The following is a 22027-nucleotide window of genomic DNA, read 5'->3' on the forward strand; positions in this document are numbered from 1 at the left end:
TTCTTTTAAGACTAAATCATCAACATAGCATACTAGTATTTGAAGTGAAAAATACTTGCTAGAGATTAAGGATTAAGAATCTTGGCTCAAGTCATTCAAATAGACTATGCAATAATTCTTTTATCTTATTGTCATAATTCTGACAAGTTATTTCTATCCACATGAATGGTTATATTTGCTTTTCAGTAGTGTTCTTAAGTTCCTACCACAAGTGTCAACCAAATGAAGATGGGTAAAGAATTTTAAAATTCTCCCACTCAATTATGGTAGTGTGATACATTATCAAAGAACTTTTATAGGTATCATTATTTACTACAACAGTAAAACTAAACTGGAACATAGAATCAAGATCAAGGATTTATACTGATAATAGCTAATTCATTATATTATTTCCATGTTTCAAGAAAATATGTAGGGTACTGTGGATTAAAATCCACCCCTAAATATATAGAGATTATGATCCACCCCTAAAGGTTATAAAGATCATGATTCTCTAAGTGTTATAGAGATTATGTGGAGTTGAATACAATCCAGAGTTCATTAGATATAAAAGATCGTTGAACTGCATAGTTTTCTTAACTTTTCTCCACCCCTATCAGATCAAAAGATCCTTTTATTAAACAAATTCTCAATAATTGTATTAGAATTAACAATTATTTATAAACATAGAAATAATTTCTAGTGTTTATGTAATATAACTCTATGAAGAGTTGTAAATATTATAGAATTTGTACCAATAATAAAAACACTTACACATACAAATATATAAATATAATTGGTAATTGTGGTGTAAGATAAAGTAAATGAAGCTCAATCTCATAAATTGCAATTTATTTGTAATAGAAAATAAAATATTATTAATAACAAAAAAAATGTATTGCAACATTATGAGAAAAACAAGGAATAAAAATCCCAAACTAAAATTCGAAATCCAAATTGTTTTTAAACTAAAACAATTAATTCAAAAATAAATAAATGAGCTTCATCTTTATCTTGGACGATCTTCACCCTCTGTCCAACTTTGCAATCCAACTCACTAAGATAGCACCTGAGTTCAAGTAGCTTGGGCTATAATAAGAAGAAAAACAAATAAACAAAGTTAGTCCAGAATCAATAATCCAATTGGATAATAATTCACTAAAACTCATCAAGTTTAGAGAAAGAAATACCTTGTTTCTTTGCAAGAAGTTTAGGACATTGGGGTTTCCAATGACCTTTCTCATTGCAGTAGAAACACTTTCCTTTTAGTGCATCACCAGTAGCAGCAACCTTTTTGTTTTGAACTGTTTTAATAGCTTTGGCTCGCTTCTTGGTATTTTTCCACTTCTTCTTTGTCTTGGGTATTGAAGTAGAGGCTACATGTGCCTCAGGTTTAACCGTCCCAACCATTTCCAGAATTGTGAGGTTTACTCCCTTTCTTCTTGGGTCCTCCAATCAAATTTTCATATGTCTGAAGGTCATTGACTAACTCATGAAAGTCTATTTCCTTTTTATTCATGACATAATTTGATGTATAAGGCAAAAAAGCTAGGGTCAGACTATTCAAAATAAGGCGAGAGTCAAGGCTATTCTATCTTATGAGCTTCTACCATTGTTTCATATTTTGTAAGTCAAATACAGTCGCCACCATTAGGATGATCAATACCATATAAAACACTTACAAAGCTACTTATCTTTCGAGATTAAACGGTGCTAACTTGCTAATGAACGTTCCTCCATTAGGGAGGATTACTCACTAAAACAAAAGCTATGTAAAACCATCAATGGAAATCGAATATCTTAATAATAATAAAGCTCATTATTTAAAATGTATTTTTTTATTATTTATAATATATATATATATTCATTAAATATCAAATTTAGAATAAAACTCTAAATAGAATTTAATTTAATATTTATAAAATTATACTTAGATGGTTATGAAGATAAATTGAATTATTTCCATCTTAGTATTAATTTTCCAATAAATATTAAGAAAATTATTTAATTTAAGTTGTATTAATTTAAATTAATTGCAACTCAAATTTAAATTTTCATAAGAATATATTTATTGTATTTTGAAGAAGAAAGTATAATACTATACTATTTTCGAAATACTTAAATAATAATTACTTAGAAAAAATACTTCAAGCAAAAATATCACCTATCTAGATTTTCTTTTTGACTAATTAATTCAATTTTTAATAATATATTTTTAATTCATTTATTTTAAATTAATCACTAAATGAAAAAATCATTGATTTAAGTTGGTCCAAAAATTAATTAAAATAAATAATTAATTTACAACTTAATCTATTTTTCAAGATAAATTTAAAATCATCTTGCATAATTAAATGCAATTTCGAAATTGATTAATAAAATAAATAAAATATATTTTAAAAATTATTTAAATTTAAGTTGAAAAAAGAAATTTCAACTTAAAATAATTTTCTATTTAATTAAGTGTCATGAAAGAAAATATTTAAGTATCATGATGAAAATCAACTTAGATATTTAATTTTCAATTTAATTAAATGTATTCAATTCAAGAAATAAATAATTAAGTGTAGAGAAGGCTTAATTATTAATTCTAGTTTAATACTAGGAAAAATATTCTTAACTTGAATTGTACCAAAATTAATTATGTAAATAATCAATTTCACAATTTATAATATTTTCCTATTTAATATTAGAAATAATAAGTAGTCTAGAAATAACTATAGAAAATATCTCATTTCAAGTAAGTATTTTTTTCAAAAAAAAATTTGAAAAATATCTACTTTAAGTTGTTATACAAAAAATCTAAAACTTAAATATTTTCAAATTTGAATTCAATTAAATATCAAAAATTAAGATGTAACCACTTAATTTGAAAAATATTCCATTTTAAGTTTAAAACTAACTTAAAAAATATCTCAAGAATCTTCAATAACTAATTCCTAGAATTTCTCAACTTAATTTTAAATTCAAAAAATATTCAAATTTAAGTTAGATAAGAAAAATCAGTTAAAATAACTAATTTATAACTTAAATAGGAATATTTAATAAATAAGCTTCCAAAAGAATCTAGTTAGTTAAAATTCTTTATTTAATTAAATACAAGAAAAATACAAATAGTTTATCTAGAAATAATATCTAAAAACTAAGAGTGTTTTTCTTAAAATTAACTTTAAAATATTAAAATGAAAATAAATTTCATATATTTTAAAAGTTAATTATGTTGCTAATCAATTTTATTAGGTTAAACTAATTTCATTAACCTAGCACAGTTATTCAAATCAAGCAAATGGGCCTTCACAATTGGGGTAGTTCATGTGAGGGGGAGCTGGGTTCAGTATGTCGTACCCACTTCTAATGGCCCCCAACTCTCACATAAGGCCCAAAAGAGAAGAATTTAACCTTAAAATAAATAACTGTTATTAATCTAATATGTCCAAAAACTAAATGGACCTAAATAAAATCTATAATGGTGTGACATTTTATTTAGCAACAACCTATATGCATCTATAATAAAATAAACATATAGGCTCACACAGGCACACAGATTTGGATGGACCCTATCATGTTACTAGGTCATACACAGATGAAAGAAGAATGTAAAATTTACCTGTTACAAATTATTTACTTGACCTATTGACAATTGAACCATGGGTTAAAATCAGGTCATTGGATCTGTCAACAAGTTCACTATGGCAATTTAGATCAAGCAATAATAGGTTTTATAAAACTTACACATAAGCTAAAACACATACTCCTGCAACAAGATGGACTGGATAGTTGGATGTAGGATTTATTTAATTTTAAATAATTAAATTTCGAAAAATAATAAATAATAAATAAATAAAAAATATATTTTCGGATTTTAAAATAAAATAAAATAATATTTAAAATTGAACCTACAATTTTGAAAAGTTAGGTTTCAACTAACCTAAATATCATTTCATAATTTGCTAACAACTTTTAAAAAATTTACTGTTATTTTATAAATTAAATATCCAATAAAATCAAAAAAAAAATTAATATCTTTTCTGATTTTTTAATTTAATTTAAATAAAAAAAATAACAAACTTTAAAAGTTAGCAAAATATCTTATTTCTATTCAAAATATCATGATTATAGTTATCTTATTTTAAATTTAAATAAGGTCAAATTATTTAAAAAAAATATTTAATTTAAAAATTTTAATATGGGACCTTAAATTTAAAAAATAAGATAAAATAATCAAATTTAAAAATAAGATAAAAAAAATTAAGCAAAAAGATAGATTTGTACCTATTTTCAAATTCAAATTACACTAATATCAAAAATTAATTTTAAAAATTTAAATTAATTTATTTCTCATAATTAGATTTGAAAATTGAAAAGTAAAAATCAAAATACAAAACTACACAAAAAATTGGAAGTTAATTCCATGAAATAGCATGAAAAATCGAAGAAAACGAAAAAATTTGCAAGTGGTACGGACAGTATGCATTACATACTGTCCGCGCGCGCTTGGGGATGTGCTTGACCGAGAAACCTCGGTGCAGGAGGCTGCATGCAGCCTCTCCGCGCGCGCAAGGCTCGGTTTCAGACAAAAAGGTTGTCTGCACGCGTGCTGTCCGAGGGATGCCCCTCATCGGCGCGCGTAGGTAGTTGCACCACCCTGATATTTTTCCGATTTTCAAAAATTCATAACTAATTCAAATAAAATCGAAATTGAGTTCTGTAAAAAAGTAAATTGCTTAATTTTTTCCAAAATATCCAATAAAAATAATTCCAAAAACAGAATTTCAATTATTTTTCACGAAAATTCACAAACATCAATCAATCATCATATAACACACAAATCAACATGAAACCATCCAAATCACATACAAATCGTTTTAAGTCCAAATTTCTTGCAAGAAAATCAATTACCATGGCTCTCAGGCCAGTTGTTGAAATTTATTTTACCCGGATCTTAGATCTACTCACAAGTATGTTGTTTAACACCCTAAATATGAAATTTCTAAAACGATAAATAAACACATATAAAGTTAAGAAAACCTTCCATTGGTAGCAGCGGAATAATGTCTCCTTCCACTCAGATATCTAACCCTTGTATCCTTTCTGTCGCGGAGTATTATCAAGATCTGAGCCCGAATGTCCTTCTCTTTGTGTGTGATCCTTCACAGTCTTCCAATCTATGATTGAGGTACCACTTGCTGTGTGTGGGCACTACTCTATCACTGAGGGCTTCGAAATTGTGAAGAGGAAAAGAGAGAGAGGTAGGGTCGGCTATAGAGAGAGAAAGTGGAAGGCTCAATTTTTCTGAAAAAGGCAATCTTTGATTTTTTGACAAAAAGCTTATTTTGAACTGAGCCATCACTTTCTATTTATAGGCAACTACTAGGTTTAGGTTAGTGATTATTTGGCATTAAAATAATGAAAATATTAATTGGAAAAGGCCCACCAAGTGGCCGGCCATAGGTGTTAATGGGCCTCACTTGGATTTTGCAGTTTTCACAATTTTCATTTCTATTTTCTCAAAAACGCTAATTTTCCAATTCTAACCATTTAAATGCCAAAACTAATTATTAAATAATATTGTCATTTAATATAATTATTAATTAGACATATAGAGTCTCTTAATTAATAAATAAACCTAGAATCTCTTTTTTTTACAATTTCACCCCTACTTAGTGAAAATTCATAAATTAGACATAGTCTAACTTTAGAATTATAATTGATTAATTTTAAATCAATTATTGAGTCTTACAAGGAGTATGGTCTCAACTAGAATGGGGACCATGGATCTATATGCTGAGCTTCCAATAAGTGAACCGAATTTACTAAGTAAATCCCTACTTATTAATTTCTCGTTGAATCCACTCTTAGAACTTAGAATTGCACTCTCAGACTTATATAGAGCATTCTATATGTTTCACGATATAGATATGCTATCTCATTTAACCATTGTTATAATCTTAATGTGATCAAAGATCCTCTATATAGATGATTTACATCGAGATGGGATAAATTTACCGTTTTCACCCCCCAATGTATTTGGCCCCTTAAAACACTTAACTACCTGTAAATGATGTTTTAGTGATCTAAGAAATAGTCACTGAAACAAGAGCTCATCCATTTACTTCTATTTAGCTAAGCTCGAAGGGAATCATCACTTGACTTCTATACACCAGTAGAAGCTATAGATTCCATATTTATGTTCAGCGCTCCCACTCAATCATACTATCATGTTCCCAAAATATACGTATCACCCTGACCCAAAAGTAGGCTTAACTAATAAATCAAAGAACATGAATAGCACTCCTGAGTTGAGCTTAAGCATATCAGGATTTAGATTCTTTTAATCTAAGATCAACTACTGATATTGACTTGGAAACATACAACGGTAAATTTATAATATCTTAACTAAGTTCAATATCGGTCCAGTCCAATGTATACTCCATACATTCGAAACTAGTATACTTTACCAATGTCCTGGAAAGAACATAACACTTACTCCAAGTGTAAGTACACATCATCGCTGATTATCACGTCAGTGTAAATCCAAAACACTGATGAAACAGGGACTTAGTCTATTGAATCATATAATCACAATCACATTCCACTGTGTTGACAATACTGTAATTGTGAATAAATATATGTTCTGGACTTAACAGACTTTGTGTATATATATTAAACATATTAAACCATAAGCATGAAAAATTCATGCAAACATAAATCACTTCAAAATTCTTAGATTGATAACTAATCAGATTGTAAAGGGTTTTATTTAGGGCACAAAACCCAACAGTAATTATTTTAGACTACTATAAGTCTTTGGTTTGATTATTTTTAATTAGTAGGTATTAATTTAGTGTTAGTTATTAATTACATACTATTTTTTTAAAAAAGAAATTAGAAAATTAGAAAAATAAGTATTTGAAAAAAGAAGAAGGTTAAGCATGCCACATAAACTCCTTAAAACCTTCCTTTATATATATACTAGAGAACGAAACCGCGCTTCGCGCGGTCTTTAGACTTTTATATATGTATATGATGATTCATATTATTATAGAAACTGCTAATTAAAATGATATTTATATTTATCCAATAAATATTTATTATAAATTGATAAGTATGTAACAGTGCATAAAACTATCAATAAATTATTTATTAAATTTATGATTAATTACGTAGTGCAATATAATTTGTTAAAAAAATAGTGTAATATAATATTCATAATATAAATTTATTTTCTATTTTCATCATAATATATGTTGATAATATATGTATTATTTCACATTTTATATTTTATTATATTAGTTATAATTAGAAGATACATACTTAAATAATAATTAATTTTATATTCAAATTTATATAATCAATAATTATTTTCTATAGTTACTTTTTATAATTTATATAGTTAAAAATTATTTATATATATATAACTTCTATAGTTAATTTTTTATTTTTTTTGCCATCAAATTTCTAATTTTGTTTAAAATTTATAAATAATTAATAATAAAATTTAAGAATAACACTAAATAATTTTTTTTTGTACAAAAAAAAGAATACATATACTTTTTTTTTTAAGAAGGAAGATATATATAGTTTATATAAAATATATGTGGAAAATATATATGGAGGATATGTGAAAGTATCATTATAGAAGCTTCTATATAAGTAAAATTTAAAATTTAATAAAATTTTAAACTTAAATCAATTTTTATTGCCCTACTTCAAAAAGGAAAAACAAAATAATTGTTATAAAATAATATAAAATAATATAAAGTAGATGAGAAGAAAGAAGAAGAAGATGAAAAGAGAAAGAGAAAGTGAATGAGAATTTCTGAGTTGTTTATTCCAATGGGGTGAACCCCTATTTATACAAATACAAGAGTGAGATATTAAGAAACTAAGAAAAAGGGAAACTAAGAAAAGAGTAATGTTAATTACAATTAATGGTAATAAATAAAAGATTTGGACATCCACATAATTAATAATATTTATAACACTCCCCCTTGGATGTCCATAATAACTGCCTTATTAAAAATCTTGCTGAAAACTTGATCAAAGGAAAAAGAGTATAGTGTAAACTAACTCCCCCTCATTTAGGCATTTGTGGAGATCTTCTAATCGACGAATTTCGATCTTGTCTGCCATCTTCTCAAATGTTGATGTTGGTAATAACTTTGTGAATAAGTTTGTAAGATTGACACTTGATTGAATATGTTGAACACCAATATGCATTTTCTTGAAGCGTATAAAGAAGAATTTGGTGAAATGTGTTCTAACTCTATCTCCTTCAATGTACCCTCCTTTTAGTTGAGCGATGCAAGCAGTATTATCTTCATAGAGAACTGCTTGGGTTGATACTTCTTTATTGAGTGCAATCCATATGTTTCCCAAATGTGCTATGTCAATGTTCTCACTCACACACATTCTCTACTTGCTTCATAAAATGCAAGTATGTTAACATGATTTATAGTTGCCTCGTTAAAAATCTTGCCAGAAAAACCCAGTGGGACAAAATCTGAGCTAAGGGAAAAAGAGTACAATATATATTTCATATTCATAACTATTTGTAAGTTGCCTCGTTAAAAACCTTGCCTGAAAAACCCAGTGGGACAAAACCTGAGCTAAGGGAAAAAGAGTGCAACATGAATATGTCTCCCCCTCATGCACATATGATCCATAATTCTTTGGTGATAATAAATCTCATAAGATTATTGTTATCACTTTTAAAATATCACAATATATACAATCTTTGATCATATATTTTCTATAACTCTTCCAGAGTATGTATGGACTTCTAAATTATAGATGACGGGTTCGTGGAACATTAATCTTTATCCAACTAATTGTATCATTCATGTGTATATACAATCTTGTTCATACTAAAATTTAACATTTCAAGTAGATATGAACATAACACATTAATGATAATATAAATTTCATTTGTGACAATGATGGTACTCCAATACCATATATTTGTTCCATCTTGTTGTATGATCTTAATTTTCATATCAAAAGATCATATATCTATAATTCTTGATACATATGAAGTACTTCAGGACTTCAATACTGATGGACAAACTTTATACATTTAATATTTCTCGATATACAAAAGAAATAAAAGTTTGTTTTGCAATTAATCAAAAACTCTTCAAGAGTCTATCACAACGTATAATTTACGTATTTATATTGCATAGACAACCATAGGTATTTTTCAAATAATAATTTACTTACATGTCTTTATTTCATACAAAGATCTTTGTCATATAGTGCGCGCGACTTAGAATTTATATCACTTAAGACATGTATTAAATTCTTCTAGAATTTTTAGATAAGGCTTATTTCAAATTCTCACTATATTAGGAGCTCCAAATAAATAATCTTTTGTTGCAACATTTATGTGACGCTTATAAATCCTCATAAAATATATTCCAGGCTATAATCAAATAATGATTATATTTTCTCAATATTTAAGCCTTACTTCAATCAATCTCATGTCTATGCAAACTTTGTACAACAATTCATTATGTACAAATACATATATGTAAATTTCTCATTAGAAATATTTATTTGCACACCCTACAGGTCTTACTTCACTTTATGTGAGTAGCCAAGCTCGAACGATATCATCGTTTCACTTCTAAATTCCTATAGAAGTTATAGACTCCATGTTTATGTTAGCGCTCCCACTCAATTATACTATCATGTTCCCTAAATATGAATAAACTTAATGTTTATTCATATTTTATTCATTTTAGGAAGTTTAATGAATATTTTATGAATAATTTTATGAAGTTTTATGAAACTTAATGTGCTATATAAAATATTCAACCTATCTTAATGTTTGAATATCCTAGACTATTAGGTGAATAGTAATTCTAAGATGACAGTAGATAAAGTAAAACCTAATTTAGCGGTTGTCTAAACAAGATTAAAACAATAATCATGACATTGAACATAGAAGAAAAGAATCAATTTGATATAATGGAAACTAGAAATTAACATTCAATAAGGAAACTAAGAATCCTGGATTGCGTCATAATATTTTGGCCAAAAATTAAAATGTAAGTCGATGATTCTCGACAAATCTAATACCATGATCCTTGCTATCTCATGTTAGTTTATTGCATATGCAAACATTCAATATTTATTGTCGACAAAAATTTCAATAAATGATAATTTCCTCCCATATTGACATAACTTATAGAGATCTCTTTAAATTACATATTTTTCAAATATGTTTATCATTTATAGGTACCTATAACGAATCACTTCAGGGATTCAATTATGATGAAATGTGTTATGTCTAACTTCTCTTGGGAGTCTTTTCGAGTACCGTTTACATCACGGTTATCATTTTAATACTTTATAACATTAAGGTATCTCCATGAGTACCTCTAGATTTAACAACTTCAGGGCAAATCAAATGAACATTTATTAATAATTTCTACATTGTTCATTTACGCTTCAGGCGTTTTCAACTCATTCTATCTCAACTTTGAATAATATTGATTTGCAGTTGGTATATATCATTTTGAACTATATTGTTCTTATATACTTTGTGCAAGGATCATTTTTCAAAAATTATCATCGATCCCAACTGCTTCTCTCCCCCTGATCGAGAGATTTTTTTAAAAATTGTGATATCTAATAATATTAATACACCTGTAGGGATTTCAATATATCACAATGAATCAATATTTGTTTAAACTCATATATACTATATGACATTGAACTTTAGGTTCAATAAACTTTAGTTTCAAGTTCAATCCTTATGAACTTAATTCATTTCTAAGAATGAGTCATACGTGTATAATTAGAAATACATAAATTTACACATTTTGTAAATGCATGATTATATAATCTTATCACATCGATAAGAAACTATGCAATAAAAATCTAACAATAGCTCAAGATTGTTAAGGAAATATAATTTAAATATTTTCTATGTGCAAATATATGCACATTCTTCTTTTGAGCCTTATAAATTAACAATGAGAAGAATCTTCTGGTTCTTCAACAAAATTTAGTCAAATTCTTTGACAATTTATTGCATATGATTGATCATGTCAAAATAATTCAATTCATGAACTTCAGGTTCACTATAATTTGTATTTCAATGAAACTTTCATAAGGTAATGTAAAATCACTACAACATATAAGTAATCATAAAAAGTTTCATTTTTATATACACGAATAATATAATTATATTATTCTCCAAAACATATACACTCTTCAGGAGTCACTATTATGTTTATCAAACTTTATATTTCTTCAGGAATCACTATCATCAATTCAATGATGTGTATAATTTAAAAGATACATGACAACTTCATCATGTTATTGTAATGGTCAAATAGATATAACCATAATATATCATTCATTTTTCCTGGTATCTTTTTAACAAGTCGTCTAATTTATTAATAGACTATTCATCAGTCTAATTATCATGACTTGATATATTATATATTTAAATGTACAACCAGTACATATAATAAGTTATTTCTTATCACTTTTATAACTAGATAAAAGTTATACATCTAGGTACATACAAATATATTTTACTACTCCAAGTAGCAATTGTATGTAAGACTTCTTCAGGAAGCTTTTCAAATAATCATTTTGTGATTCTTTATCACTTTGATATATTGGATCACTAACAAATATTAGTAAATTATATATCCACTTTTGGGAATATGCAAACTGAATTATATAGTAACTATATATATACATATCCTGTGCCAACAATAGTTTGAAACTATTGATTTCAAGAAATAATAAAATATGTATATATTAATTTGCTTCTGGCATTACCAATATATGTGAAATCTATATTCTTTGAAATAGAATTTCATGTCTATTCATTCTCTTTAGGTAATGATATTTAAATATTCTAAATGTACAATAAGTTTGTACAATTCACATTCTATTAAATAATCAAGTATACTTTTATCTTGATTATAAGTGTGTCCGTACTACAGGTACGCGACCACTATTATTCAATTCCACACATGATATATAGATTTCATGCACTTTGATTGTGTGTGGTATTTCATCTTTTGGTTGTTTCCAATTTCTTCTGGAAATATTTGAGTAGCAAACAATGCCATTGATTATTTAAAATCATTACATTCACTTCGGGGAATGACGTTGAACAAGTAGAACATTATTATAAATTTTTTAAAAATTTATTACTTGTTCATATATAAAAAGAAATTACTCAAAAATTTCTTTAACAATATTTCAAAGAATATATGAATACAATTTTTGCATAATCTCCAAGATGTATGCAAAATTTCATCTTTAATATATGTCACATGCAATAATTTTCAACATTGCAAGTAATAACAGTGTATAATAACATGACTAATACAAACAATCTTTAAAAGTAGTTGACTTCAATTCGTATCATTCTCTGCAGGGAATGATGAACAATAAATACATGTCTCATGTATTTAAATAACATTAGTCATGTTTACTGTTATTCTTATACTTTAATGTTTCAATGTAATTTTCTTAATATTCTTTTTAGGTATTCAAAACCCACTATAAAATTGCATCAATAATAATCATTTTTAATGATTCTTTAGTTGTATTCACATAAATACAATCATTTTTTTTCTTCGATAAATATAAAACATTTACTTCAGGAAATGTTTGTCAAAATCTATATCGATATTAGATTACTTTTCATTGTCCTCAAAGAATACAAGAACATATATATAAATATTTATTCATCTCTTTCATTATATATCCATCAACTATATAATGAATATTACATTTGCATAATCTTCAGGATATATGCAAGATTTTATTGAGGACGCATAATCATCAGGATGTATGCGATATTTTATCGAGGATGCATAATCTTCAGGATATATGCAACATTTTATCGATGATGCATTATCTTCAGGATATATGCAATATTTTATCGATGATGCATAATCTTCAGGATATATGCAATATTTTATCGATGATGCATAATCTTCAAGATATATGCAATATTTTATCGATGATACATAATCTTTCTGGATATATGTATAATTTATATAGATTTTCTCTATCATATCATAGGCAAACATATATTGTAAATATTATGAATGATAAGTACATAATATGTATATATATGAATCAATAATAAATATATAAAAATATATGCATACATATATAATATATAGATATATATAGATAAAAAGAAAAAAGAAAACAAAGGATTCTTGAAATTGTTTCAGTCAGATAAGTATATATATAAATATATATTTAGTGTATCGTGACTTTGAAACAATTCAAGAATTTTAACAAATACTTACATTGGGTCTTAGGAAGAGACTCATGCTTGAAGCTTGGGCAGAGACTCGTGCTGATAACGTGTTATAAAATAATATAAAATAATATAAAGTAGATGAGAAGAAAGAAGAAGAAGATGAAAAGAGAAAGAGAAAGTGAATGAGAATTTCTGAGTTGTTTATTCCAATGGGGTGAACCCCTATTTATACAAATACAAGAGTGAGATATTAAGAAACTAAGAAAAAGGGAAACTAAGAAAAGAGTAATGTTAATTACAATTAATGGTAATAAATAAAAGATTTGGACATCCACATAATTAATAATATTTGTAACAATAATATATTATTTAATAGATAATATAAAATAAAAAAGAAAATATAATTAACGAATATGTATATATAAATATAATACTATTAATAATATCAACAATAATAATAATAATAATAATTAATATATCTTTTAATGTAAAATATATGATAAACTTTTTACTCTTTTTTTTCTTCAATAAATTACATATGAAATATGAGAATATTAAAAGTGCCACAATAATAATAATAATAATACAGTAGAACCTCTATTTAAGAATACTCTATTCAAGAATAACCTCTAATTTGTTATAAAAAAATCAAGTCCCGATTTGGGCCAGTTATAAATAAGAATAACCTCTAAATTGTAATTAGTTATACATTTTTTAAGTCCCGTATTAACAAAGTATACCTCTATATAAGAATAATTACATCTTAATAAAATATGTACATGTATTTTGTAAATGTATTTATGTAAAATTAATAATTTTATTTTAAATTATAATATATGTATGAAATTATATTTACTCTAAAATATTTTTATTATGATATAGTATTAATGATTATTTATTGTTATTATTGTTACATTGATATTTTTTGGTTTTTTTAATTTTTTTTTCTAGTGTAACTCTATTTAGTTATAACCTCCCAATTAGAATATAATTTACTTGGTGCCAAGTGTATTCTTGGATAGAGGTTCTACTGTAATAATAATAATACATATACATACACATTCATAATATATAAAGTATGAAATGAAAAGACTATCTGTAAATATCTATTTGTATTTATTTTATTAATAGCATTGAATTACTTCTATTATATTCAATTTTTCTAACAGTTGGTTCTCTATATTTTTTTTATCTTTTAATTAATTATTGTCATCATAAATAAAGATTTGTTATATTTTTTATTTTTTTGGAAACAAAAGATTCGTTATACTAATTAATAGAAAAAATTAGTATGAAGAAATAAAAAGTTGTATTAAAAAAAATAATAAATAGAAAAATTATATCAATGTGATAATTTGAAAAAACAATAAAGAAAGAAAACGAAAAGCTTATACACAAAAAATTAATTTTAAAGAGCGAGTTTTTATTTGATTATAGATTGATATTAATGGATAGAAATAATTATATAATAATAATAATATAAAAATTAGAGAAAAAGAAGAAAATACATAAATAAAATAAATATATAGCTTTGAAGGATTTTGAGAATGTCACCCCTACATGTTTGAGACTCTTTTGAAGGTTATCAATAATAATAGAATGTGTATATAAATAGAGTTACAAATAACAACACAAAAGAGGCATGTTATAAAGTCAAGCTCACTTAAAAAATAGTTAAGATAAACACATAAGAAATATTCACTAAAACAGTATAAAATTATAAAACATAATATATATATGCTATATATACTGTATGTGTATGTGTGTGTATATATATGTATATACTTAATTAAAAGATTAAGTTAAAATTATTGAGATCATTGTCATGATCAAAATAGAAGATATAAACTTGTGATAATCAAGCTTATAAGAGAGAGTGAAATAGAGAAGAAAAAAAAGATTAGTACAAAAAGTGAAATATATGATGGAAATAAAATACAAAGACGAAACATAATGAAATTAAATTGAATCTAAATACTATGCAATATAAAGATAGTTTTAGTAAGATTTTTTTAAAGCAAGGAAAAAGTTACCTTATAACTTTGAAACAAAATAACAATTGAAGCACATGTCATTGAATAGTCATTTGTCGATCTGAAAAATATAGAACATAAAAAATTAGAAAAAAACAACAAAAAATCTTCAAAAATGAATAATTGTTAGTGCCAAGTAAATATATAAAAATAGATCATGAAAAATTAGAAGAAAAAGAAATATAATAAAAACTTTAAAACTATGAATGGACACAAAACTTAGGTATGTCACACTATATATATAAGAGTTATGTAAAGAATACAAATAGTTTTTTTAATGGAAGAATAAAAATAATTTTAATGGTTAATAATTGTAAGAGTTACACAAAGAATACAAATAGTTTTTTGGTTATAAATTTTTGCTAAAAATTATTCATTATAATGAATAAGTGTGTACATATTTTCATTGAAATTAATACATATTGTGTTTTACTTAAAAAAGTTAATATTTTCTATTATTATTACTAACAATTGTAAAAGATTAATTAAATGAGAGAAAATGAGAATAGAGAGATTAGGAAAAACTACCCATACATATAGCCATGTGAAATGTGAAATGAAAGAGGTCAAGAAATTTATTTTTCAATGGGAGTTTTTTTTTTTTTTTTTTGAAAACAAATTTTTTTCAAGAATGAAAAATCACTAAATTTATTTAATTAAATAATACTAAAAATTAACAAAAATTTAAAAATGTAAAAAAAAAATTGAGAGAGTAGAAAAGTGGAAGGAAAACTTATAGAAAATGTCATGTCATCTATTATAACAACACAATTATATAAATATATAAACTATTATGTAGGAGGTAAGTAATTATTTTAGAATACTATTAGTCTTTAGTTTAATTTTTTTAATGATTTCTTTTAATTTAGTATACATGGTAATTAATTTAGAATACTGTAAGACTTTGATTTGATTTCTTTTAATTAGTAAGTATTAATAGTATTAGTTAGAGACTTTTGCAATGATTGAAACGGTAAAAATAAGCTTCATTATAATTAATTTTGATTATTATTATTATTTTTAAAATTGACAACCGTTGTTATTCATTAAATCAATTATAATAAATTTTATTAAAATGAAAAGTTGAGTTGGGAGGGAGAGATATCAAGAGATTGTGGCAACCAAAAGAAAAAAAAATATATAAAAAAAAGATATATGTGTTAAAATGAAAATGCATAGATGTTATTACTTGTTTTAATTGTTTGGCATTAATATTAAATAATAATTACTATAAAATAGAAAAAAAACATTAATAAAAATCTAAAATCTATATAAGAAAATTCATAGAGGTAGCCACATCATCAGGCCTAACAATAGCATTACAGATATATCTTTATATATTAAAAGTGTCTATCTAACAACATTTCTTGGTTTTTCAAGAATATACTTTAAAAATAAAAAAAAAAATATTCTGCTAAATTTAACCCCAAAAAATCCTCCACCATTTTTTTTAAACGTTAAATGGTAAAGGATTAGAAGGGCTCTTCGTCTTCGTCTTCATCTTCATTGTCAAAACCTCTCTCATTCCCAAATCCCATCTTCATCTTCGTCTTCATTTGGGTCTGGAGGTGTTGTTTTGTGTTGTGGTTGGGTTTCAGATCAATCAATTACAAATATTTGCCTTCTCTCATGAGTTCCAATACGGTAACTTCCAGCTTAGCGGCCCCTGGATCGGCCGATTCATCTGCCACCCGAAGAAATTCTAAGCAACCCAAATGTAATTATTCCTCTTTCATTTCTATATACATATATTATAATTGATATTTTGACGAGTACCGATATTTGATTTCGATTTGTATTCGGAAATGAAATTCTTGTTTTAGAAGGGCTCTGGGGTTTTCTTGTGAAGTGAAAAAAAGATTAGCGTTTATGAATTTGATGGTCAAATTGGTTATAATTTACTATTTGATTCAAACTATGGATATGGGATGTTATTTAGGTTTGAGTTTCTACTTTTATTGTTTTAACGTTAGGGTTAAATTGATATATAAGACTGCATATTAGAGTCAGGAAGAAATTAATAACTGTTTATCACATGAGATAATCGATCAAAGTGACTCTTATAACAATTTTTGAAACCATGCTCCCTTTCTTAACCATACAATATTTGGGTACTAGAAAACTATATATATTTTTTTTGGAAAAGAGACAGAGGTCACTTGTTTAGAGTGACCCACCCAAGTTTATTGTAGACCCTCACTTATGGCTATGTTACTACTCAGAAGAAACTAGAAGTAGAAAATCAAACAATAATATGGGAGGAAATCACATACCCGTCCTGTAACGCCCTGAATAAATAGGCACGCTACCCAAAATACTTATGAAACCCTAATCCCCTAAACGGGATTACTAATCAAAATAGCGCAGAATTTAAACTTTTATATTAAACAGAATGAAAATAAACTTGTAATATATTTAAACTTTTAAAATAGTTGGGATCCCAAAAATATTTACAAATGCTATTACAAGTCATTTATTTCTAGCCGACCTAAACGGCAAAATAGAATTCAAAAGTTCATCACTGATAGACCCTTAACCCGCTTGGTCTGATATGGCCCGGACATGTACATTCTTTGTCCAGCTCCTGCACTCATGGCTGATCAGCATAAGTCCTACCCTTTCCTGCACAGTAGAGCACCCGTGAGCCAAGCCCAGCAAGACAGTGTAAAACATATATATAATATGCTCATCATACAATATAAACAACAATGCTATTCAAATTTGTCTGTGTGACATAGACCTGCATGTGACGCTCACATGCCTATTTATGTCTACGTGGCGTAGACCTACGTGTTGCGCTCACACGTCTATTTATGTCTACGTGGCGTAGACCCACGTGTTGCTCTCACATGTCTATTTACAATAAGGCCTTAGATCAGTTCATCTTGGTTCTTATTACCGAGTCCAACCTGGTTATGCTTTGAGCTCATAACCCTTAGTCTCAACATATATATTTATCACATAATTATTGGTGCCACTGCACTATTTGTCTATTTGCTATAGATCTGCGTGTTACGCTCACACGCATATATATGTCTATGTAGCATAGACCTACGTGTTGCTCCCACACGTCTATATATGTCTTTGTAGCATAGACCTACGTGTTACGCTCACACTTCTATTTACAATAAGGCCTTAGTAAGGTTTATCTCGATTATAATTACCGAGTCTAACCTGGTTATGCCTTGCTCGCATAACCCTATTCATATATATTTACGTAATCCATACATTACGTTCTTTCAGTGGTTTATCCTAGTAATATACTAGGTCTAACCAAGTTATGTCTTATGCACATAACTCTTGAAATATATGCATGTATTCAATAGATATCAAAACACATATAGAATCTTAGGGTAATAACCCTAAATTACATACCAAATAGTCTCTCATATAACATATCATTGCATGCTCAAAATATCACTTATAGAGATTAATAACCCTAATTCATGCTTTCACTTGATTAGCAATATTATTATACATCATGACTTTCTTACCTTCACATAAATTCTAGGGTAATAACCCTAGACCGTATTACTATCAAACTCAAGGTACTAATTTACCGAGTCTAACTTAATTATGCCTTGTGCACATAATTCTTTATTACAGTATATTTAGTATGGCATAGCATTTACACATTAATAATTACTAGGGTAATAACCCTAGGCCATTAAACCGCTCACTTTAGGGTAATAACCCTAATCTCGGTTTCTAATTATCACCAATATAATATTCAATATAAGCACCATCGTGCATATCTCTACGTGCAACTACTGTCTTACCTGTTGTCCCGTAAAGGCAGAGATTCCGAATCCCCGGGTGCTCCTGACCAGGTGCCGGTAATCCTAGTCACACAATTCTGGATTTTCACAAATAGGGTTAACCCCTGATTTAACATTCATAAAATAAATTCATGGCATTTCAAATACAGATAATCACATAGAGCTCGAAAAGAGCTTTCCAACGGTATAAAGAACGTCCCAAACGGAGTCCCGAGTCAAAAGTTATGGCCCGAAACAAAATTCAGCATTTCCCGATGAACTCCAACCGGAATTCCGGATGGAGCAGCCCTGAACCAACCGGAATTCCGGTTATCTGGGCAGAGAACACGAAATTTCTCAATCTTTAAACCCCCAAAACTCACTCAAATCATCCCCAAACATTCCAAAACTCTCCAGAGCATCAATATATGTCATAATAAACATATTCCACAACTTAAACACAACAATTGCACTAAAAATCAAAAAGTGCCATTAAAGCACCAAACTCAAGCTTGCTTTTCACAACCAAACTCTCAATCAATCCACTTACAACAGCTAGCAAATACTAAGGATTTAAAACACATTATCAAGCATTAAAATCCAGCAATTAATCCCTCAATTTAGATTGCATAAAAAAATCATAGAGTTCAAGCATGTTCATGGCAACATCAAGCTCTTGAATAAGAGCTTCATCTACAACAACCAAATATTTTCCAGCAGTAAAACAATAAGTAAATATTAGATTCAAGCATGAAAAACAACCTAGAATCATACTCTAAGCTCAATCCTACACAAATCAAGAGATTAACAAGCTTAAACATCCAATTCACTAAGCATGCAACACCAAGAATAAACAATCTCAAGCATGCTTTTATCACCATATTTCAGCCATGAATTCAACAAACAACTCATATAATTTTAGCTAGAAACTACCTCAATCTCTTGCTCAAACAAGCTCCAAGCTTCCAACACAAATCAAGCTTCCAAACCAAGCTAAAAATCAAGCTTTCTTCTCAAAAATCAAGTTTGAAGAAGAAGAGGGTTAGAGAGGATGAGAGGGTTCGGTTGAGAGGGGAAAGCCACCAGAAATTAACATTTCATTTCCTCAAAAATCATATTTTCCAAACATAGTAATTAGGGGTCAAATGACCAAAATGCCCTTAGGGCTTAAATACCCACATACACCCTCACAAGGGTAAAATAGTCATTCAATACTCAATTCATTTAAAATAAATTTCAGATTATCATTCATCAAATAAAATGTCGAATAATCAATCCAATTTACATTTCGGGCCCGAACCCAGTTCGGCCCGAAATTCCAGGTTGTGACTATACTGCGCTAACATGTCAGAACACACCTGAAAAGACAATACAAGCATACTATATAATAATATAGTTCTATTAGGCACGTAATTAAATTAATTTCATCATTTTATTCTTCTCGGGTCATAATTACCAAAATGCCCCTGGCTCACCAACGGGGTCTTTAATATATTAAAATTCATATAAAATCACATATATTGAACTATATAATAATATAATTCCTCAATTATAGATAATTATCTAGTTAGGGTTTTGCTAATCCATTTCTTAATTCCGGGTATTACACGTCCCTTTGAGTTTCCCTTCTTCGGTTGTCCCGTAACAACTTTTAGACCTGAAACCTTTGCACTCTGTGATTTCTGTGTTGTTTGTTTGGAACTAAACTTGCAGCCTGGTAGGTTGTAAGTTGAGGATTAGGAGGTCTGTTTAAGTTTGATGTGGAATTAAATGGATTGAGAATTTTCAACTCGGGCGTGCCTATGCTTTTGAAATAATTTTAAAATGTCTATTTGAAGAGCGAAACAACATCATGATTGCTGCAGATTGTCATTTTGATATTGGCATGTGATTCCGTTGTTTGAATGCATGCTGTTTAATTTATTTAGTATTGTTGATCTTACAACATCAAAGAAAAGAAATTGTCTAAACAAACAAATGGAAGTCACACAACTTTTGTTTTGATAAAAGATGATAGGGTTAGCTATCATGTATTATAGCCTAGGCACTAGCAAAAAGTCTACTTAATCTAAAACATTGTACTAGAGTATGAATTATTTTATTATTGTTACCGACTAACTTCTATAAAGCTTTTCATTATAATTTTTTTCTTAAATGATTCCACTTGAAACAATGTCAGATTCGAGATTTACTCAACAAGAACTTCCAGCATGCAAGCCCATTCTTACTCCAAGATGGGTAAGAAATTCTTTTGTTGTTGCTGTAGATATAGAGGTGGTCATCAATTTTAATTTTTTTTTTAAATGGCCCTAAAGCTAGCCATAATCTCACTCCCAATCCCAATCCCAATCCCAAACAACTTTTACCCATTCCGCATCAATTGATATACCCTTTAAACACTCCCTACAACAGAAATTCCAATCGTAGGTCCGGGTGGTGTTGGTGGTGCTGCTTCGTCTATGTATAGATTACCTCCAAATTCAGGTGGAGGACCTTCAAGTGGGTATCGAGAGAGTGGTCATTATGGGTTATCATCATCTTCAAGGTCTTATCCAGGTCAACACCATCACCAGTCGGGAACTTCTCCTTTGCCAAGGGGTCCTCCAGGAGGAATGTACCCACCACCGACTTATTATTAAGGTTTTGTTAATGTTTAATTTGCTCTGGGTGATTGAAGGTTTTGCATTTTGTGGTTTGCTACTCTATCGGTAGTTTACATTCTTACATGTGATTTGCATTGTGAATATTCATGTGATTTACATTCTTACAAGGAAGTGTTTTCCTTTCATATCCATTCTTTTGTTGACATACACAACTAGAAAAAAAGCTTAGATAATCTGTCATTTATTTGTAAATTGAAAAGGATAAACATATTTTTTATTTATTTATTTTCTTTACCAGTTTTTTGTTTATGATATGCTCTAATTGGTGTTTCACTATTTTGTATATTTTTCCTCAGTCAGAGCACAAAATTTTAGAAGTTGTAGTGCAGTGTCATAAGTTCCACA

General features: G+C 27.6%; 1 long non-coding RNA gene across 1 annotated transcript; it reads right to left on the bottom strand.

The window, feature by feature from the left end:
* Positions 1–17654: 17654 nt before the first annotated feature.
* On the bottom strand, positions 17655–20210 carry LOC133036536 (uncharacterized). Its single transcript, XR_009687147.1, has 2 exons — positions 19953–20210; positions 17655–17883 (listed from the first exon to the last, which is right to left on the bottom strand). It is a non-coding gene; the product is annotated as an uncharacterized LOC133036536 (long non-coding RNA).
* Between the last annotated feature and the right edge of the window lie 1817 nt (positions 20211–22027).

The sequence above is a fragment of the Cannabis sativa genome, chromosome 4, assembly GCF_029168945.1.
Source record: "Cannabis sativa cultivar Pink pepper isolate KNU-18-1 chromosome 4, ASM2916894v1, whole genome shotgun sequence".
NCBI classification, from domain to species: domain Eukaryota; kingdom Viridiplantae; phylum Streptophyta; class Magnoliopsida; order Rosales; family Cannabaceae; genus Cannabis; species Cannabis sativa.